This window comes from Lipotes vexillifer, unplaced genomic scaffold (assembly GCF_000442215.2).
Source record: "Lipotes vexillifer unplaced genomic scaffold, Lipotes_vexillifer_v1.1 scaffold993, whole genome shotgun sequence".
In the NCBI taxonomy this organism is placed as follows: domain Eukaryota; kingdom Metazoa; phylum Chordata; class Mammalia; order Artiodactyla; family Lipotidae; genus Lipotes; species Lipotes vexillifer.
In genome coordinates, this window is record NW_006792406.1 from 147,563 (window position 1) to 167,445 (window position 19,883).

The window sequence follows — 19,883 nt, forward strand, 5'->3', positions numbered from 1 at the left end:
CAAAAAAAAAAAAAAAAAATGGTTAAGATGGTAAAGTTTTTGTTATATGTATCTCACCTTAAAATCCTGGAAGAGATTTTTGATGAACGCCCCTTGGATCTGGGGATAACTCTTAACAGCAATCAATTGTGGCCAACGGCAGAGTCAGCTCAGAACATCTGAGCCTCCGCTCACATGGAGGGAAGAGTCTGTTTCTCTTGGCCTTCTTATCATTTTAAACTAGTGAGCCATTGGAAAGCTCTGGACTCCTGTGACTGACAAATATCTGTGGCACAGAAATTCATACATGGAACTGAAGAGTCTTGGAGATTTTTGCAGAACAAACAATTCTGTAGTTTTTTAAACCAGTCAAAAGGAAAGGGTGAAATTTCTCTTCTTTTTGAGAAGAATGGAGAAGAATAAAACTAATAAATCTCAGAAGTTCAATCTGAAATGACAGGACAGGGAGTGCAGGAAAGACAGATTTTTTTGCCGAAGCTTTGGGGTAAATAAAGTGTCCTTGCCTGTGATAAATATTTTCTAATGATGTATGGTCTTCTGAGTTTAGCCATTTAAGTTCATGTGCAATTTGCAGCAATAAGGACTTAGTGATTTAAAAATAAAAACGTCTTTCTTTTGGAATATGACTTAGAACTTTGGTTCAGAATATAATGTTGTTTATTGATTTTCTGTTGAAACTTGGATTTCTGCTGGGCTAGTATCTCACTCTAAGGAGTCTTCCTGCATGGTGATGAACTGGAATGTCTGGAGGACCGGGCACATCAGCAGAACATGTCAGGATTCTGGTCACTGACACGAGTTGGGGTGAGGTCACCAGGCCCAGCTGTGCAAAGGAGGGGAAGCTGAGGAGGAAATGTCATGTTTGCCTTCCCAGCTCTCAGCCTTTTTTCTACCAAGAGCATCCCCTTATGGGGTTGAACTAGGCCCTTCTCACTTCAGTATTGTGATTCAGTGGATGCTGCCAATCCTATTGCTCTGCACCCCTGAGTGCAGGAGTGGGTGTGAGACCAAGGGCCCTGTAGTCCTTCCACGATGATTTTCACAGCAGAAGCAAAGGAAGAGAGTCCCAGCACGTGGGTTTGTTGTCTAGGTTGTCCCTGAAGCAAAGCCTTACCCTCCCACCTGCCCTGAGGTTCCAGGTTCAACAAATGGATTCATTTCCCTTCTGATGGTTGGAGCGGGACTTGTGTCAATTGCAGTTAGAAGAGTCCAGGGATGTAGTTAAGTGAATTGAGCACAGGCCACCCAGTGTTCCTCTGAATATGGACTAGCGACAGGATTAGGCTACTGCCTTCCCTCTATAAGGAAATTAGGAGTAGCAGGAAATGGTCCCTTGAACAGTGGTCTAAGAGCAAAGGAGAGCATTCTGGTTTCTGCCTCTGCCATTAATGTGCTGTCATCTGGGATGAGTTACTTTCTAGTCTGCTATAAGATGGGGGGCTACGGGCTCCCCTGGTGGCGCAGTGCTTGAGAGTCCACCTGCCGATGCAGGGGACACGGGTTCGTGCCCCGGTTCGGGAAGATCCCACATGCCGCGGAGCGGCTAGGCCCGCTGAGCCATGGCCGCTGAGCCTGCGCGTCCGGAGCCTGTGCTCCGCAACAGGAGAGGCCACAGCAATGAGAGGACCGCATAACGCAAGAAAAAAAAAAAAAAAGATGGGGGGCTAGACACCACCATCTGAAGGGCACTTTCAGCCCTTATAGTCTTTCAAATACCTAACCCTCAATCTGATCCATGCTATAGAGGTAGGAGATAGGTAGGAGAGAGATAAGCACCAGGCTGAGCAACTGCAGCTGGTCTCCTGCTAACACTTTGAGATGGGATACCAGTGGGAGCACTGAGCCCTGATGGGGTGCATTCCTGTGGATTTCCCGGCCTGACACGTGTGAAGAGAAGGCCCTCAGTCTACAGGAAGGACGAAAAGGAGGGAGAAGACGCCAGCTGGAATCCACCTTGGCTGAGAGATGTGCGTGCACACCAGTACCAAATATGGAGATGATTGGCCAGAGACAACCTAGAAAACTGCCCCTATGTAAGCAACCTAAGCTGCCCCTATGGTGCATAACTCACTCTGAGTCCACGCGTGTGTCATTTCACACTCATTTTGTTTCTAATAAACACTTGTATTTTCTTCACAATCTTGGTCTCTTTGCTGAATTCTTTGTTCAAAGAAGACAAGAACTGAGGTCCTTCCAGCTTTTCAATGTTTGGATCACTATTGAGTCTTCTCTTGATTTTGACCCCCTTTCAGTTCTTTGCTCACTTCTTTTTTTTTAGATTTATTATTTATTTATTTGAATTTTTAAATTTTATTTTATTTTATTTATTTTTTTATACAGCAAGTTCTTATTACTCATCAGTTTTATACACATCAGTGTATACATGTCAGTTCCAATCTCCCAATTCATCCCACCCCCGCCCCCCACCGTTTTCCCCCCTTGGTGTCCATACGTTTGTTCTCTACATCTGTCTCAATTTCTGCCCTGAAAACCAGTTCATCTGTACCATTTTTCTAGGTTCCATATATATGCGTTAATATACAATATTTGTTTTTCTTTTGCTGACTTACTTCACTCTGTATGACAGTCTCTAGATCCATCCACATCTCCACAAATGACCCAATTTCGTTCCTTTTTATGGCTGAGTAATATTCCATTGTGTATATGTACCACATCATCTTAAACCATTCATCCGTTGATGGGAATTTAGGTTGCTTCCATGACCTGTCTACTGTAAATAGTGCTGCAATGAACACTGGGGTGCATGTGTCTTTCTGAATTATAGTTTTCTCTGGGTATATGCCCAGTAGTGGGATTGCTGGGTCATATGGTAATTCTATTTTTAGTTTTTTAAGGAACCTCCATACTGTTCTCCATAGTGGCTGTATCAATTTACATTTCCACCAACAGTGCAACAGGGTTCCCTTTTCTCCACACCCTCTCCAGCATTTGTTGTTTGTAGCTTTCCGGATGATTCTAAGTGGTATGAGGTGATACCTCATTGTAGTTTTGATTTGCATTTCTCTAATAATTAGTGATGTTGAGCAGCTTTTCATGTGCTTCTTGGCTATCTGTATGTCTTCTTTGGAGAAATGTTTATTTAGGTCTTCTGCCCATTTTTGGATTGGGTTGTTTGTTTTTTTAATATTGAGCTTCATGAGCTGTTTATATATTTTTGAGATTAATCCTTTGTCCATTGATTCATTGGCAAATATTTTCTCCCATTCCGAGGGTTGTCTTTTCGTCTTGTTTATGATTTCCTTTGCTGTGCAAAAGCTTCTAAGTTTCATTAGGTCCCATTTGTTTATTTTTGGTTTTATTTCCATTACTCTAGGAGGTGGATCAAAAAAGATCTTTCTGTAATTTATGTCAAAGAGTGTTCTTCCTATGTTTTCCTCTAAGAGATTTAGAGTGTCCGGTCTTATATTTAGGTCTCTAATCCATTTTGAGTTTATTTTTGTGTATGGTGTTAGGGAGTGTTCTAATTTCATTCTTTTACATGTACCTGTCCAGTTTTCCCAGTACCACTTATTGAGGAGACTTTTCTCCATTGTATATCCTTGCCTCCTTGGTTATAGATTAGTTGACCATAGGTGCATGGGTTTATCTCTGGGCTTTCTGTCTTGTTCCATTGATCTATATTTCTGTTTTTGTTCCAGTACCATATTGTCTTGAATACTGTAGCTTAGTAGTATAGTCTGAAGTCAGGGAGTCTGGTTCCTCCAGCTCCATTTTTTTCCCTCAAGACTGCTTTGGCTATTCAGGGTCTTTTGTGTCTCCATACAAATTTTAAGATTTTTTGTCCTAGGTCTGTAAAAAATGCCATTGGTAATTTGGTAGGGATTGCATTGAATCTGTAGATTGCTTTGGTACTATAGTCATTTTCACAATATTGATTATTCCAATCCAAGAACATGGTATATCTCTCCATCTGTTGGTATCATCTTTAATTTCTTTCATCAGTGTCTTATAGTTTTCTGCACACAGGTCTTTTGTCTCCTTAGGTAGATTTATTCCTAGATATTTTATTCTTTTTGTTGCAATGGTAAATGGGAGTGTTTCCTTAATTTGTCTTTCAGATTTTTCATTATTAGTGTATAGGAATGCAAGAGATTTCTGTGCATTAATTTTGTATCCTGCAACTTTACCAGATTCATTGATTAGCTCTAGTAGTTTTCTGGTGGCATCTTTAGGATTCTCTATGTATAGTATCATGTCATCTGCAAACAGTGACAGTTTTACTTCTTCTTTTCCAATTTGTATTCCTTTTATTTCTTTTTCTTCTCTGATTGCTGTGTCTATGACTTCCAAAACTATGTTGAATAATAGTGGTGAGAGTGGACATCCTTGTCTTGTTCCTGATCTTAGAGGAAATGCTTTCAGTTTTTCACCATTGAGAATGATGTTTGCTGTGGGTTTGTCATATATGGCCTTTATTATGTTGAGGTAGGTTCCCTCTATGCCCACTTTCTGGAGCGTTTTTATCATAAGTGGGTGTTGAATATTGTCAAAAGGTTTTTCTGCTTCTATTGAGATGATCATAAGGTTTTTATTCTTCAATTTGTTAATAGTGTATCACATTGATTGATTTGCATATATTGAAGAATCCTTGCATCCCTGGGGTAAATCCCACTTGATCATGGTGTATGATCCTTTTAATGTGTTGTTGGATTCTGTTTGCTAGTATTTTGTTGAGGATTTTTGCTTCTATATTCATCAGTGATATTGGTCTGTAGTTTTCTTTTTTTGTAATATCTCTGTCTGGTTTTGGTATCATGGTGATGGTGGCCTCATAGAATGAGTTTGGGAGTGTTCCTTCCTCTGAAATATTTTGGAAAAGTTTGAGAAGGATGGGTGTTAACTCTTCTCTAAATGTTTGATAGAATTCGCCTGTGAAGACATATGGTCCTGGACTTTTGTTTGTTGGAAGATTTTTTTTTTTTTTTTTGTGGTACGCGGGCCTCTCACTGTTGTGGCCTCTCCCGCTGCAGAGCACAGGCTCCGGATGTGCAGGCTCAGCGGCCATGGCTCACAGGCCCAGCTTCTCCGCGGCATGTGGGACCCTCCCCGACCGGGACACGAACCTGTGTCCCCTGCATCGGCAGGCAGACTCTCAACCACTGCGCCACCAGGGAAGCTCTGTTGGAAGATATTTAATCACAGTTTCAGTTTCATTACTTGTGATTGGTCTGTTCGTATTTTCTATTTCTTCCTGGTTCGCTCTTGGAAGGTTATACCTTTGTAAGAATTTGTCCACTTCTTCCAGGTTATCCATTTTATTGGCATAGAGTTGCTTGTAGTACTCTCTTAGGATGCTGTGTATTTCTACGGTATCTGTTGTAACTTCTCCTTTTTCATTTCTAATTTTATTGATTTGAGTCCTCTCCCTCTTTTTCTTGATGAGTCTGGCTAATGGTTTATCAATTTTGTTTATCTTCTCAAAGAACCAGCTTTTAGTTTTATTGATCTTTGCTATTGTTTTCTTTGTTTCTATTTCATTTATTTCTGCTCTGATCTTTATGATTTCTTTCCTTCTGCTAACTTTGGGTTTTGTTTGTTCTTCTTTCTCTAGTTCCTTTAAGTGCAAGGTTAGATTGTTTCTTTGAGATTTTTCTTGTTTCTTGAGGTAGGCTTGTATAGCTATAAACTTCCCTCTTAGAACTGCTTTTGCCACATCCCATAGGTTTTGGATCATCGTGTTTTCATTGTCATTTGTCTCTAGGTATTTTTTTATTTTCCCTTTGGTTTCTTCAGTGATCTCTTGGTTATTTAGTAATGTATTGTTTAGCCTCCATATGTTTGTATTTTTTATGTTTTTTTCCCTGTAATTGATTTCTAATCTCATAGCATTGTGGTCAGAAAAGATGCTTGATATGATTTCAATTTTCTTAAATTTGCTGAGGCTTGATTTGTGACCCAAGATGTGATCTATCCTGGAGAATGTTCCGTGCACACTTGAGAAGGAAGTGTAATCTGCTGTTTTTGGATGGCATGTCCTATAAATATCAATTAAATCTATCTGGTCGATTGTGTCATTTCAAGCTGTGTTTCCTTATTAACTTTCTGTCTGGATGATCTGTCCATTGGTGTAAGTGAGGTGTTAAAATCCTCCACTATTATTGTGTTACTGTTGATTTCCTCTTTTATAGCTCTTAGCAGTTGCCTTATGTATTGAGGTGTTCCTATGTTGGGTGCATATATATTTATAATTGTTATATCTTCTTCTTGGATTGATCTGTTGATCATTATGTAGTGTCCTTCCTTGTCTCTTGTAACATTCTTTATTTTAAAGTCTATTTTATCTGATATGAGTATTGCTGCTCCAGCTTTCCTTTGATTTCCATTAGCATGGAATATCTTTTTCCATCCCCTCACTTTCAGTCTGAATGTGTCCCTAGGTCTGAAGTGGGTCTCTTGTAGACAGCAGCCTAGCCGCTCTGTGGCATGTGGGATCTTCCCAGACTGGGGCACGAACCCACGTTCCCTACATTGGCAGGCGGACGGTTGGAGCATTTAATCCATTCATGTTTAAGGTAATTATCGATATGTATGTTCCTATTACAATTTTCTTAATTGTTTTGGGTTTGTTTTTGTAGGCCCTTTTCTTCTTTTGTGTTTCCCACTTAGAGAAGTTTCTTTAGCTTTTGTTGTAGAGCTGGTTTGGTGGTGCTGAATTCTCTTAGCTTTTGCTTGTCTGTAAAGTTTTTGATTTCTCCATCAAATCTGAATGAGATCCTTGCCGGGTAGAGTAATCTTGGTAGTAGGTTCTTCCCTTTCATCACTTTAAGTGTATCATGCCACTCCCTTCTGGCTTGTAAAGTTTCTGCTGGAAATCAGCTGTTAACCTTATGGGGGTTCCCTTGTATGTTATTTGTTGTTTTTCCCTTGTTACTTTCAATAATTTTTCTTTGTCTTTAATTTTTGCCAATTTGATTACTCTGTGTCTCTGCATGTTTCTCCTTTGGTTTATCCTGTATGGGATTCTCTGTGCGTCCTGGACTTGGGTGGCTATTTCCTTTCCCATGTTAGGGAAGTTTTCGACTATAATCTCTTCAAATATTTTCTGGGGTCCTTTCTCTCTCTCTTCTCCTTCTGGGACCCCTATAATGCAAATGTTGTTGCATTTAATGTTGTCCCAGAGGTCTCTTAGGGTGTCTGCATTTCTTTTCATTCTTTTTTCTTTTTTCTGTTCCGCAGCAGGGAATTCCACCATTCTGTCTTGCAGGTCACTTATCCGTTCTTCTGCCTCATTCTTCTATTGATTCCTTCTAGTGTATTTTTCATTTCAGTTATTGTATTGTTCATCTCTGTTTGTTTGTTCTTTAATTCTTCTAGGTGTTTGTTAAAACTTTTCTGGTATCTTCTCAATCTTTGCCTCCAATCTTTTTCCGAGGTCCTGGATCATCTTCACTATCATTATTTTGAATTCATTTTCTGGAAGGTTGCCTCTCTCCACTTCATTTAGTTGTTTTTCTGGGGTTTTATCTTGTTCCTTCATCTGGTACATAGCCTTCTGCCTTTTTATCTTTTCTGTCTTTCTGTGAATGTGGTTTTTGTTCCACAGGCTGCAGGATTGTTGTTTTTGTTGCTTCTGCTGTCTGCCCTCTGGTGGATGAGGCTATCTAAGAGTCCTGTGCAAGTTTCCTGATGGGAGGGACTGGTGGTGGGTAGAGCTGGGTGTTGCTGTGTTGGGCAGAGCTCACTAAAACTGTAATCCACTTGTTCGTTGATGCTTGGGGCTGGGTTCCCTCTCTGTTGGTTATTTGGCCTGAGGCAACCCAACACTGGAGCCTACCAGGGCTCTTTGGTGGGGCTAATGGTGGACTCTGGGAGGGCTCACGCCAAGGAGTACTTCCCAGAACTTCTGCTGCCAGTGTCCTTGTCCTCATGGTGAGACAGAGCCACCTCCTGCCTCTGCAGGAGACCCTCCAACACTAGCAGGTAGGTCTGGTTCAGTCTCTGTGGGGTCACTGCTCCTTCCCCTGGGTCCTGATGCGCACACTACTTTGTGTTTGCCCTCCAAGAGTGGAGTCTCTGTTTCCCCCAGTCGAAGTCCTGCAGTCAAATCCCGCTAGCCTTCAAAGTCTGATTCTCTAGGAATTCCTCCTCCCATTGCCGGACCCCCAGGTTGGGAAGCCTGATGTGGGGCTCAGAACCTTCACTCCAGTGGGTGGACTTCTGTGTTGTAAGTGTTCTCCAGTTTGTGAGTCACCCACCCAGCAGCTTTGGGATTTGATTTTATTGTGATTAAGCCCCCTCCTACCATCTCACTGTGGTTTCTCCATTGTCTTTGGATGTGGGGTATCTTTTTTGGTGAGTTCCAGTGTCTTCCTCTCGGTGATTGTTCAGCAGTTAGTTGTAATTCCGGTGTTCTCGCAAGAGGGAGTGAGAGCATGTCCTTCTACTCCGCCATCTTGAACCAGCCTCCCTTTATTTATTTATTTAATTTATTTTTGGCTGTGTTGGGTCTTAGTTGCAGCCCGCAGGATCCTCGTTGAGGCATGCGGGGTCTTTTGTTGCAGTGCACGTGCTCTTTGTTGTGGTGGGCGGGTTTTTCTCTAGTTGTGGTATATGGGTTTTTTCTCTTCCCTAGTTGTGGCATGCAGGCTCCAGGGTGTGCAGGCTCTAGTTGAGGCACATGGGCTTAGTTGCCCCGTGGCATGCGGGCTCTTAGTTCCCTGACCAGGGATCGAACCTGGGTCCCCTGCAGGGTAAGGCAAATTCTTTACCACTGGACCACCAGGGAAATCCCTTGCTCACTTCTTTAACAGGGTTTAACTTTTTTTTTTTTGCGGTACGTGGGCCTCTCACTGTCGTGGCCTCTCCTGCTGCGGAGCACAGGCTCCGGACACACAGGCTCAGTGGCCATGGCTCATGGGCCCAGCCGCTTCGCGGCATGTGGGATCCTCCCAGACCACGGCACGAACCTGTGTCCCCTGCATCGGCAGGCGGACTCCCAACCACTGTGCCACCAGGGAAGCCCCAACAGGGTTTAACTTTTGTTCTTCCTGAGTTGGCTAGAGAAAGTAAAACAGAGAAAAATAGCGTACCCTCTATCTCCCCTATTGAATTGACTTAGTAAAGAAAAGCCAGCTATTCATTGACAGTATAGGGCATAAAGAATGCAAAAGAAAGAAGAATATCAAACTGTCCTCCACATATTCTGGTCCCAAGGTTGGATGCTGTCACTGGCTGATGTTTTGCTGCAGGGTAGAAATGGCCAAAGATGGAAAAGATATGAAGCCAGAAGCTGAGTTCTGCTGATTGAAGAGTGGTTTGAGTTGCTATTATGGAAGACTCTTGGGAAAATTCCCTGTGCAGGTCTGAGTTCCCCCAACATAAACATATAAGATGTTTTTAACAGAACTGGGACTATTGTTCTTAAGCAAAATGCACTAGAGTTTTTGTGTTCCTTTCAGGAAGTAGCTTGTCTGTGTTGTGAGGAAGGAGAATAATGTGGTGTTTCTTGAAAGGGCTAAGTCCCTCTGGAAAAATAGGCTTGGTTGTTCCTTTGAAATATGTATGTGTGTGTGTGTGTGTGTGTGTGTGTGCGTGCGCGTGCGTGTGCGTGTGCACACACATCCAAAAGAAGTTAAGGAAGATTGTGATTGGCTGACACCATGAAATTTTAGTTTTTGTGTTGGGAGAAATAACAAAATGGGAGGATTTCTCAGAACAATTATGTTTTCAGAGGCATGACTTAACTTCTCACCATAATCCCTGGTTGGCCACATGCTAAGGAGTGAACTTCACCAGCTCTGGACCCTGGGATGGTTTGGACTGTTGAAAAGTTTCACTCTCAGACAGATGGTGAGTTCTGTAATTGTACTGACATTGTATTTACAGGGAATAAAGAAGCAGCCCATTTCCCAATTTCTGTCTCTCCGTGTGCTGTGATTTCTCTTTCCTGGTGATAAAAAGAATCAAAGGGTAGAGCTGCTCAGAGAGGCATCCCCAGTTTTGGTTGGCCCGAAAAGAGTTGAGTCACAGTGTCTCTGAATAAGCAAAACATGAACCTGAGCAGTTCTGACTCGTAGATGGGCTCACCTGCCCCCATCTTCTGCTATTATCTGTCGAGCAGGATCTTCTCATCCAAAAGTGTTGCATCAGAAATGGAACATCAGACCTTCTCCTAAGGCCCATAAGGAGGAGCAGGCTGAACAATTACTGGCTCAATTAATTTGTCCTGCTTAGTTATACCAAAAAATGAAGTGTGTGTGTCCATGTGTGTGTACGCACACATGTGTATATGGCCTTTTATTTCTGGTTTCTTTTTTTTTTTTTTAATAAAATTATTTATTTATTTATTGGCTGTGTTGGGTCTTCGTTGCTGCGTGTGAGCTTTCTCTGGTTGCGGCGAGTGGGGGCTACTCTTCGTTGTGGTGCGCGGGCTTCTCATTGCGGTGGCTTCTCTTGTCATGGAGCATGGGCTCTAGGCATGCAGACTTCAGTAGTTGTGGCACGTGGGCTCAGTAGTTGTGGCTCGTGGGCTCTAGAGTGCAAACTCACTAGTTGTGGTGCACGGGCTTAGTTGCTCCGCGGCATGTGGGATATTCCCAGACCAGGGCTCAAACCCGTGTCCCCTGCATCAGCAGGCGGATTCTTAACCACTACGCTATCAGGGAAGCCTGCTTATTTCTGGTTACTTTACATCCTAAACCAAATTTTGCTCTGCTGTAAAATTTAAGAAGCAAGATGCAAAGAAGTGCATGTAGTGTGCTACCTTTTGTGTAAAAGAGAGGGAGGGAATAAGTATATATTTGTATTTGTTTATATTTGCTAAAGAAACTCTGGAAAGATACTAAAGCAACTGATAAAAGTGGCTACGAGTGGAGACGGGGTGGGACCTGGAGGGTTAGAAGACTAGGACATTTTCCCTGTACACCTTTTATATGTTCAAATTTTTTGTGTGTGTGTGGTACGCGGGCCTCTCACTGTTGCAGCCTCTCCCGTTGCGGAGCACAGGCTCTGGACGTGCAGGCTCAGCGGTCATGGCTCACGGGCCTAGCCGCTCCGCGGCATGTGGGATCCTCCCGGACCGGGGCACAAACCTACATCCCCTGCATCGGCAGGCGGACTCAACCACTGCGCCACCAGGGAAGCCCCTATATGTTCAACTTTTGAATCATATGAATATATTATCAATTCAAAATATATACTTAAACTAAAATTGTCTTGAAGTTTGGACATTCTCTGTCTACACTCTGAATTTATAGAATGCTTGAGTATTTTAAAGCGCTCATATGTTACATTTGTCTCAGGAAAACTGAAAAAAAGGAGAAAACCATTTTAGAACAACAAATGCTATTCACATTTTTCGTATGTAAGGAGATCTAGGAAAACAAAGGCAAAGTACCATATGTGTCTCCAGGGACCAAAACAGTGTGTAAACAAGTGAAGTTCAAAAAATAGGGAAGGAACTTCCCTGGTGGTCCAGTGGTAAAGAATCTGCCTTCCAGTGCAGGGGATGCGGCTTCAATCCCTGGTTGGGGAACTAAGATCCCACATGCTGCGGGGCAGCTAAGACCCAACACAGCAGCCAATAAATAAATAAATAAAAACTTTTTTAAAAGATAGGGAAGAAGAGAGAATCTCCCAAATGCTGGGCCTTCTATATAAACGCGTCTCAAAATTTATATTTGCAACAAAAATTATATTGCAAACCGGTCAGAAAGCTTCTCCTCTGAGCCATCCCCTTAAGGATGATTTAAAATGTCCCCATGGCACTGAGCAGTTGCAGAAAGATTGAGGCCTAGCAAGATGGCAACAGCTAACTTGGAGAAAAACGAATGAAAAGAGGTGAGAAGTAGCTTAGGGTGACAAGGGACCAGAGATCTACAGAGAAAAATGGAAACACTTAACCAAGGCTGCTTGAGATATCATGGATCAACTCTGGGGCTGGCAGACTAGGAAGCAGCACCCGTTAAAAGTCACAGGAATGCTGTCTGCAGCCTTGCCTGCTGTCCTGAGAGGATGCATGCAGCCTGTTACTGAGGGAGTGGCCGCATTCCAGGGCGCCCGTGTGGCGGCCTCCTCTGCCCACACACTTCACTTTTTAGATCTTGTCTGTTGCTCAGGTTCAGTTCTAGTTCTCTGAGTTTGCTCTCTCCTGGGAGCATTAAAATGACTTTCCTGACAGCTTTAAATCATTATAATAAGCGGGGAATTAGAAGGGTCATACTCTCTGGAACAGAAGGGCAATGGTTTGGTGTCCTCTCCTTGGTCTGATTCACCAGATTCTTGGTGACCCTAGACAGGTCCGTGAGCTGGGTTTCAGCCTTTCCTTCTGTGAAATGGGAGAAGAGATTACAAGCAGGTCACAGAGACAGCATCATTTCCACCCCGACAGCATCACTTCACCCCTTGGACCATTTTCCTCATCAGAAAGTGAAGGAGTTGCACTAAGTTCCTGACTCGACAATTTGAATTTGATAACAGATACCCAAAAACGTGTGTGACACGCTGAAAATACTTCATATTTTGATATAGGTAGACAGCCTTAATATAAAGATGGTGATAATTTCATCCCATTCCCCAGTTATGCAAGCCTCCACCCCAATCTCTGGGCAATCCTCTGGGAATGGCTTTGTGCTGATTTATAGGGGAATGTAATTTTCCTGCCCACCACTCCAGGACAACGCTGGGAGAGACTGGTTCTCAGAATGTGTGAATAGATGATTCTAGATCACATTCCAAGATTCCTTCCAGCTCTGCGAGTTTGAGAAACAGTTGTACGCTGCCCACCCCCACCCCCTAGCCCTGCTCCTCTAACTACCTCTTCTTCCCCCATAAAACACAACCCTTCAACAGCCTGCAACTCGCCGAGACCCGTCGTAAACTTTAGGTAGTTGTGCAAACTCAGAGAAGTGGGATTGGATCCAGTGTCAGTTGGATAGAAGGGATTCCATCGTCAGTGAAAACACTGACCTAGAATTCTAACTGCAGGACGACGTGTTAGTACCTGATGCAGCGACCAGCCTTTCAGCCTCAGCAGAAACACCTGGTGGGGGGATGGGCCTCAGCAGTCACAGGCTCTCAAAAGCTGCAAAGTGGCATCCCAGGATCGCCAGGGCTCCTTGGTGGTCTTATGCCTCTCCTCACCCCACTATTTAAAAATTACCAACTTTTAAAAAGTTGATTAAGTTTTGAATATTCACTATGGAAAGTTCTAGAAAAATAATAAATATAATCTCTTTCTGCCAGCAACAAAGACTGTCAGCAATGTCATTTCTTTCTTTCTTCCTGCCCTTTATAGTCATTCTAGAAGTACCATACCTCATGCTGGGGTATAGCCGTACATAAGGCAGGCAAAGTCTCAGCTCTCAGGGAAAGTACATTCTAGGGTAGACAATGAATAAGTACATGAGTATTTCAGAGACTGGCAAGTTATGAGAGAAATGGCCCAGGAAATAAGATGATGAGGAACTGGAGGGTGGGCTGGGGGTACTTTCGATAAGGAGGTCAGGCAAGACTTGACAAGATGGAGCCTAAAATGAACAGAGATGGGCAGAGCCAGCCTTGGGGAGGTTGGAGGGAGAGAATGCTGGGGAGGGAAGGAGCCTGAGAGGGTCCTGGGACTGAAGGAGCAGTTTGGAGATTGAGCAAGTCAAGGGCTGAGCCGAGAGGTGACCAAGGACCAGGTCAGGGGGGTTTTGTGGGCCCATTAGGAGTGCGGTTCTAAATGTAATGGCAAGCTGTTACAGGACTTTAGCAGGGCAGTTACATGACATACTCCATGCATGTTTTTAAAAGGTGACTTGCTGCTGTTTGGAGAATGGATTCTAAGGGGGGCAAAGTGAATGCAAGGAAACCAGGTCTAGGAATCTAGAAGAGCCCATGGGAGCCTGGACTAGGCAGGTGATAGAAGTAGATGGACTGGAGAAAAGTTTGGAGGTAGAACAGACTTGCTAAGAGACTGAATAAGACAATGAGAAAAGATAAAACCTCCTCTGAACCCTTGCAGAATGGGGTGGGGGTAGTTCATTAATTATGGCACGCGGTTTTTTGTCTCTAGGGGTGAAGACTTCAACTTTGGGACACACCTTTCTTTGCTTTAGGAAATGTATCACAGTAGATCCAGTATTTATAAATTCAGTCTTTCGCTCAACAAATCTTTATTGTGAGTTTACCTGGGCTAGGCACTGTTCTAGGTGTAATAGTAAACCAACCAGAAAAAAGCCGTGCCCTCACAGAGCTTACGTGCTACCACACAGACAATACACATAATAAATGAACCAATTACGTAGCACGTTAGAGTGATTTGTGCTATGGAAAGAAGAGAGATGTAAGCAGGTTAAGAGATCTCAGGAGCACCAGGCATGGAGGGGGAGGCTTTCACATTAGGGTGTCCAGGGCAGGCCTCTTTGGGCAGACAGCCCTGATAAAATATAGAAGAATTCTATATAAACATATCAAACACCAGAAGCTCCAGGAGGGCAGGTACTGTGCCTGCATTCTATGTAATACATGGTAAGAATGCAGTATTTGTTGAATGAATGAATGAGTCTGGATGCATTTGTTAATGTTTTGTTAGGAGCTATAAATTTGTCTACATTTGAGTATTGTGACTCCAAAGAGGTAAGCTTTTTTTTTTTTTTTTAGTATGGGAATCATTGTTATGTTTGTGTGTGAATAGAGATGGTTAATTGTTCCAGTGGTGGGGAACAGCTTTGTTTTTATTTAATTTTTCATACTGGAATATTTCTATGTCATTAAAAAGTCTGTTCGCCATATACATAAACCATGACATGTAGAACCAGTCTTCCCCTTGTTCCCAGTCACTCCCCTCCGGCCACAGTGCCTGCCTTGCTCTCCTTCCATTTCATTTCTGTAATTACAGAAATGGCTCTCACCCATGGCAGCTTTGAATTTGAACTCTTGTTATTTTTGTATTAATCTTTGCTGCCTTCCTGTACCAAACATAAGCCAAAAAATAAATTAAATCACAATCACTGTTTATTTCTGAGGCAGTGTGTGTGGTCCTTCGGAGTTTGGAGTATGAGAAACAGTGGCGAAGCAGGAAGATCCAAGTCCTGCACTGGCTCCACCCCCCCACCCCCACCCCCAATATCCCTGGCTTTGCTCTGTCTCCTTCCTTTGTCTTAGTATTTGATCTGCCCCCAGAAAGAAAAGGAAAGAACAAAACTACCACCAGATTATTAACACTACAAAAGTCATTTTAAAACTGAGATGATGGGGCTTCCCTGGTGATGCAGTGGTTAAGAATCCTCCTGCCAGTGCAGGGGACACGGGTTCGATCCCTGGGCTGGGAAGACCCCACATGCCGTGGAGCAACTAAACCTGTGTGCCACAACTACTGAGCCTGTGCTCTAGAGCCTGCGAGCCACACCTACTGAGCCTGTGAGCCACAACTACTGAAGCCCGTGAGCCTAGAGCCCATGAGCCACAACTACTGAGCCTGTGTGCCACAACTACTGAAGCCCACACACCTAGAGACTGTGCTCCACAACAAAAGAAGCCACCGCAATGAGAAGCCCATGCACCACAACGAAGAGTAGCCCCAGCTTGCCACAACTAGAGAAAGTGCACGCACAGCAAGGAAGACCCAATGCAGCCAAAGATAGACAGGTAGATAGATAGATAGATAGATAGATAGATAGATAGATAGATAGATAAATTTATTTAAAAAAACTAAACAAAACCCTGAGATGATGGTTTCTATTGTAGGCACACATAGACTTTGGACAGGTGATTAAACAAGTGTTCTGTGGTCCATTTTCATGCTTCCACGTGGGATCCTGGAATGAATGAGATAGCCCAGGTAAGTAATGCTGATCCAAAAAATGCATATGTATATGACCAGGGCCAGCATGCTGGGTGTGATGAATAGTGTGTCTACAGCTAGAGAGATGGTGCCAGGAGTTTTGTTCCTTTCTTTTAAAAAAAAAAAGTAGTGAAATAAATACATTTTCAGGTTAAAAAAATCTTGATGCTTTTTCTATATCAGAATCGTTTTAGGATGTCAGGAGATATAAGCAGTATTCAGTTCCCTGTGTAATGTTGCCCACTGGTCCATAGACATCACTTCTCTAAAATGATCCCCTTAGAGATTTTACTTGTGTGAATCTTGTGGTGGAATGCTCTCTATACTGATTATTTAGAAATGAAGCAAAAAGGGGAAATTGAGGGATGAACAGGCAGAGCACAGAGGAGTTTTAGGCAGTGAAGCTACTCTGTATGATACTATAATGATGGATACATTATACACTTGTCCAAACCTACAGAATGTGCAACACCAAGAGTGAGCCCTAATGCAAGCTGTGGACTTCGGGTGATAATGATGTGTCAATGTAGGTTCATCGGTTGTAACAAATGTTACAACCAGTAGGGGATATTGATAATGGGGGAGGTTATGTGTGTGTAGGGAGAGGTGGGAGGTAGAGGGAAATCTCTGTACCTTCCTCTCAATTTTGCTGCAAACCTAAAACTGCTCAAAAAAATAGTCTATTAAATAAATGTTTTTAAAAAAGCAAAATGTGTGGGCCTCCCTGGTGGCGCAGTGGTTGAGAGTCCGCCTGCCGATGCAGGGCACACGGGCTTGTGCCCCGGTCCGGGAAGATCCCACATGCCGTGGAGCGGCTGGGCCCGTGAGCCATGGCCACTGAGCCTGCGCGTCCGGAGCCTGTGCTCCGCAATGGGAGAGGCCACAACAGTGAGAGGCCTGCATATCGCAAAAAAAAAAAAAGCAAAATGTGTGATCCTTGAAGGCATTGTGCTAAGTGATATAAGCTGGTCATAAAAGACAAATTCTTTATGTTCCACTTATAGGAGATACTTTTATCACCGAACCAAATTTGGGTTCAATCACCTGACACGCAACAAAGCTAGTTTACTGACACCCATCTGTGGTGAAGGAAAGTATAGCATTAATTGCAAAGTGTCAAGCAAGGAGAATAGGCAGCTAATGTTCAAAAGACCTGAACTCCCAGATGGCTTTCAGGGAAGGGTTTTTAAAGGCAACATTAGGGCTGAGGGTTATAGGCGATCAGCTTGCTTGACTGATGGGGTGGGGGGTGTAACAGGGTGATGTTTCGGGAATGTCAATCATCAACCTTGTGGTTCCAACCAGTCTGGGCTCTATGTGCTGGTGGGCAGCGTGCAGTTAACTTCTCCCGCCTGGTGGGGGCTTTAGCATCTGCAAAACAATTCAAGGATATGACTCAGGATATTATCTACAGCCATTGAGGAGGAGCTAAAGGTCCTTGACTTTGTTTTATGGGTAAACTATTTTGTTTTGCTTGACTGCTTTCTTTTGTTTCTGCATTTCTCACTTCTCTGATATTAAAATTGCCCTTTGGAACTCAGGGAAGGCCTAGGTGCCTAAAGCTTTTCTACAAACAAGAGGCAGGGGACATAGGGGTCTGTCCCCAGGAAGGCCCCATAGGGTCCTGTTCCGTCTCACTTAGAGCAGTCAAATTCAGAGACAGAAAGTTGAATGGTGGTTTGCAGGGGCTGGGAGAGGGGGAATGGGGACATTGTTTAATGGGCACAGACAGAGTTTCAGTTTGGGAAGGTGAAAAAGTTCTGGAGATGGATGGTGGTGATGGTTGCACAACCCTGTGAATGTACGAATGCCACTGAGCTGTACATTTAAAAATGGTTTAAATGGTATATTTTACGTTTTGTGTATTTTATCACAATAAGAAAGTAGGGTGAGGAAATAAACTGAGGTAATACGGTGAGTAGGATAGATATATTTTCCTATCAGTTGGGGTCAGAATGAAGAGTGTAATAGGATTGTGACATTTCATTTCTTTTGCTACATAAACTGTGATGATTCCCTCGCCCCATTCCCCATTTTCTCTGGAAATAATGATAAGGAAAAAGGATCTTCATCTCCAGCTACCAAAAGGGCAGCAGAAATAACCTCACCTCATTTCAAATAGGTTTCTTCCTTCCTCAGAGTTGCCTTCTCTTCTCTTCCTACTCCCCTCTAAACAGGACACCAATCTGACTGGAAATGGCAGCGAAGTCCACCTTTCATACATAGTAAGGGCTCAATAAATAATACCTGTGAAGACTGATATTTACAAAATATGCATTTCAGGAGAATCTACTAGGAGAGGAGGGGCCCACGTGAAATGCAGGGGTTCCCTGAGCTATCTTTATACACCTGCACTGCAAAATAGACAAGGGTGACAGAATAATATTTTAAGATTATATTTTCCACAGTGTCTTCCCTTCTCCTGTTCCCTTATTCAGGCAGGGTGAGGAGGGTGTTCCGTGTTGAATAAGGGGAAATACATGGCAGAATACTATAAAGCAGTCCTTAGAAGGAGAGCTGGTGGTCAGCAGGCTGAATCAGGCCTGCAGGGAAGCTAGGTCTGACCCCTCACAATATTGATCTGTACCGTGTTGTCTGAAATTTGTCGATGTTTAAAAGTTGTGAAATTTCACATAAAAATCTGGGTTTCTGGTTTCTCTTTAACTATGGGAAGATAGCTTGAGCAACCTTGGTTGCCTCACCTGGCAACAACCAGCTGGATCTGAGCTGCAGCTGTTGTATTTAGAATGGTGTATTAGTTAGGATAACATAGCCCTTCAGATTTCAGTGGCATAACCCAGGAGAAGTTGATTTCTCACTCATGTACAACGAGGCCGGAGCAGGTAATTCAGAGACTGGGGCTCCTTCCTTTCTGTGTCTCCACCATCCCCAAGGGCCTTGGATTCTTTGATTTCAGCCTGTGGAATGGGAAAAAGGCAGTGGAGAAGCCCACTATTCTCAGCCACCTTGGTCTGAAAGTGACATCCTCTGTTTCATTCCATTGGTGGGTTCCAGTCACATGACCTGCCTTGATGCAAGGGGAGCTGTGAAATGTGGAGCCTGACAGAGACTCTATTCCATGGAAGGGGAGGCATAAATGCATGGTGGGCTGGTGCAGCTCTGCCACAAATGGGCATGTGCGTTTCAGTTCACCACTGTCTTTCTATCCCTAAGTGGCCCCGGCTTAAGGTGTCTGTGGACAGAATGTGAGGAAGAAACATACAAAGAGATGGATTCTTCTTAGAATGCAAAAGAGATTTCCTTCAGTTGGAAGAGAGAGAGAGACAGAGGTCAGCATGTCCCTGGGCAGAGGGTCTGTGTGCCTTACTTCCCTGTAATATCATCTAGGAAACTGCAAGGCCCTCACAGGAATGACTGAATGGCATGTCTTGGCAGATGGGATGATAGCCACCCTAACCCCATCCAAATTTCCTGTGTTCCTCAGTGGGTCATAAAAGTGGTAGAGAGCTAATTTACTGAAGCAGCATATAGACTTCAACAGTGGAGAAAACTCAGCCACATTTTCTGGGGAAGGAGGACCAAATGGATAAGTGCTTCCCTCCCTATTCCAAACCACAGGACTGTGTAAATCCCTGGGATTAAGGACTCCAGGAAGGAGGAAGGCTAACTCCCCCACTCCCCTGGTAGATTAGCTGCTAGGGGGTCTACACTAAGTCATTATATACAATAATGGATATGAGACAATTCTTGCACACCTGAGTTTATGGACTGACATTCATACCCTCTACTCAGTTTTGCAATTTTCTAAATGAAGGTGCTGAGGAAGGCAGTGACCTTGTTCATTTCAGCTTTTTCTAGAAACTTTGCCCTCCACCTCCCAAACCTAAAGCAGTACCTCCTATCCCAGCCCCATCCCTCCCACATACCACAAAAAAGCAAACAAAAGTCCTAGCCCTGTCAGTTTACAAATCTTTTCACTGAGGTGGTTGACGCTGGCTGGTGTGATGGAAAGCCCCAGGGCAGGCAGTATTCCTGGCGCATCACTTTTGCTCAAAGATTTGGGAAAATATTTTTATAAGAAACTGGGTTAAATTAAGGAGTAAAAGGCAAAATTCACATTTCAAAAAAATGATGAAAT

At 43.4% G+C, this 19,883-nt stretch overlaps 1 protein-coding gene across 1 annotated transcript in view; it reads left to right on the forward strand.

The window, feature by feature from the left end:
• The window catches only part of CEP78 (centrosomal protein 78), a 70,629-nt gene that overhangs the window by 50,282 nt on the left and 464 nt on the right, over positions 1-19,883 (forward strand). The gene's annotated exons all lie outside the window — the stretch shown is intronic.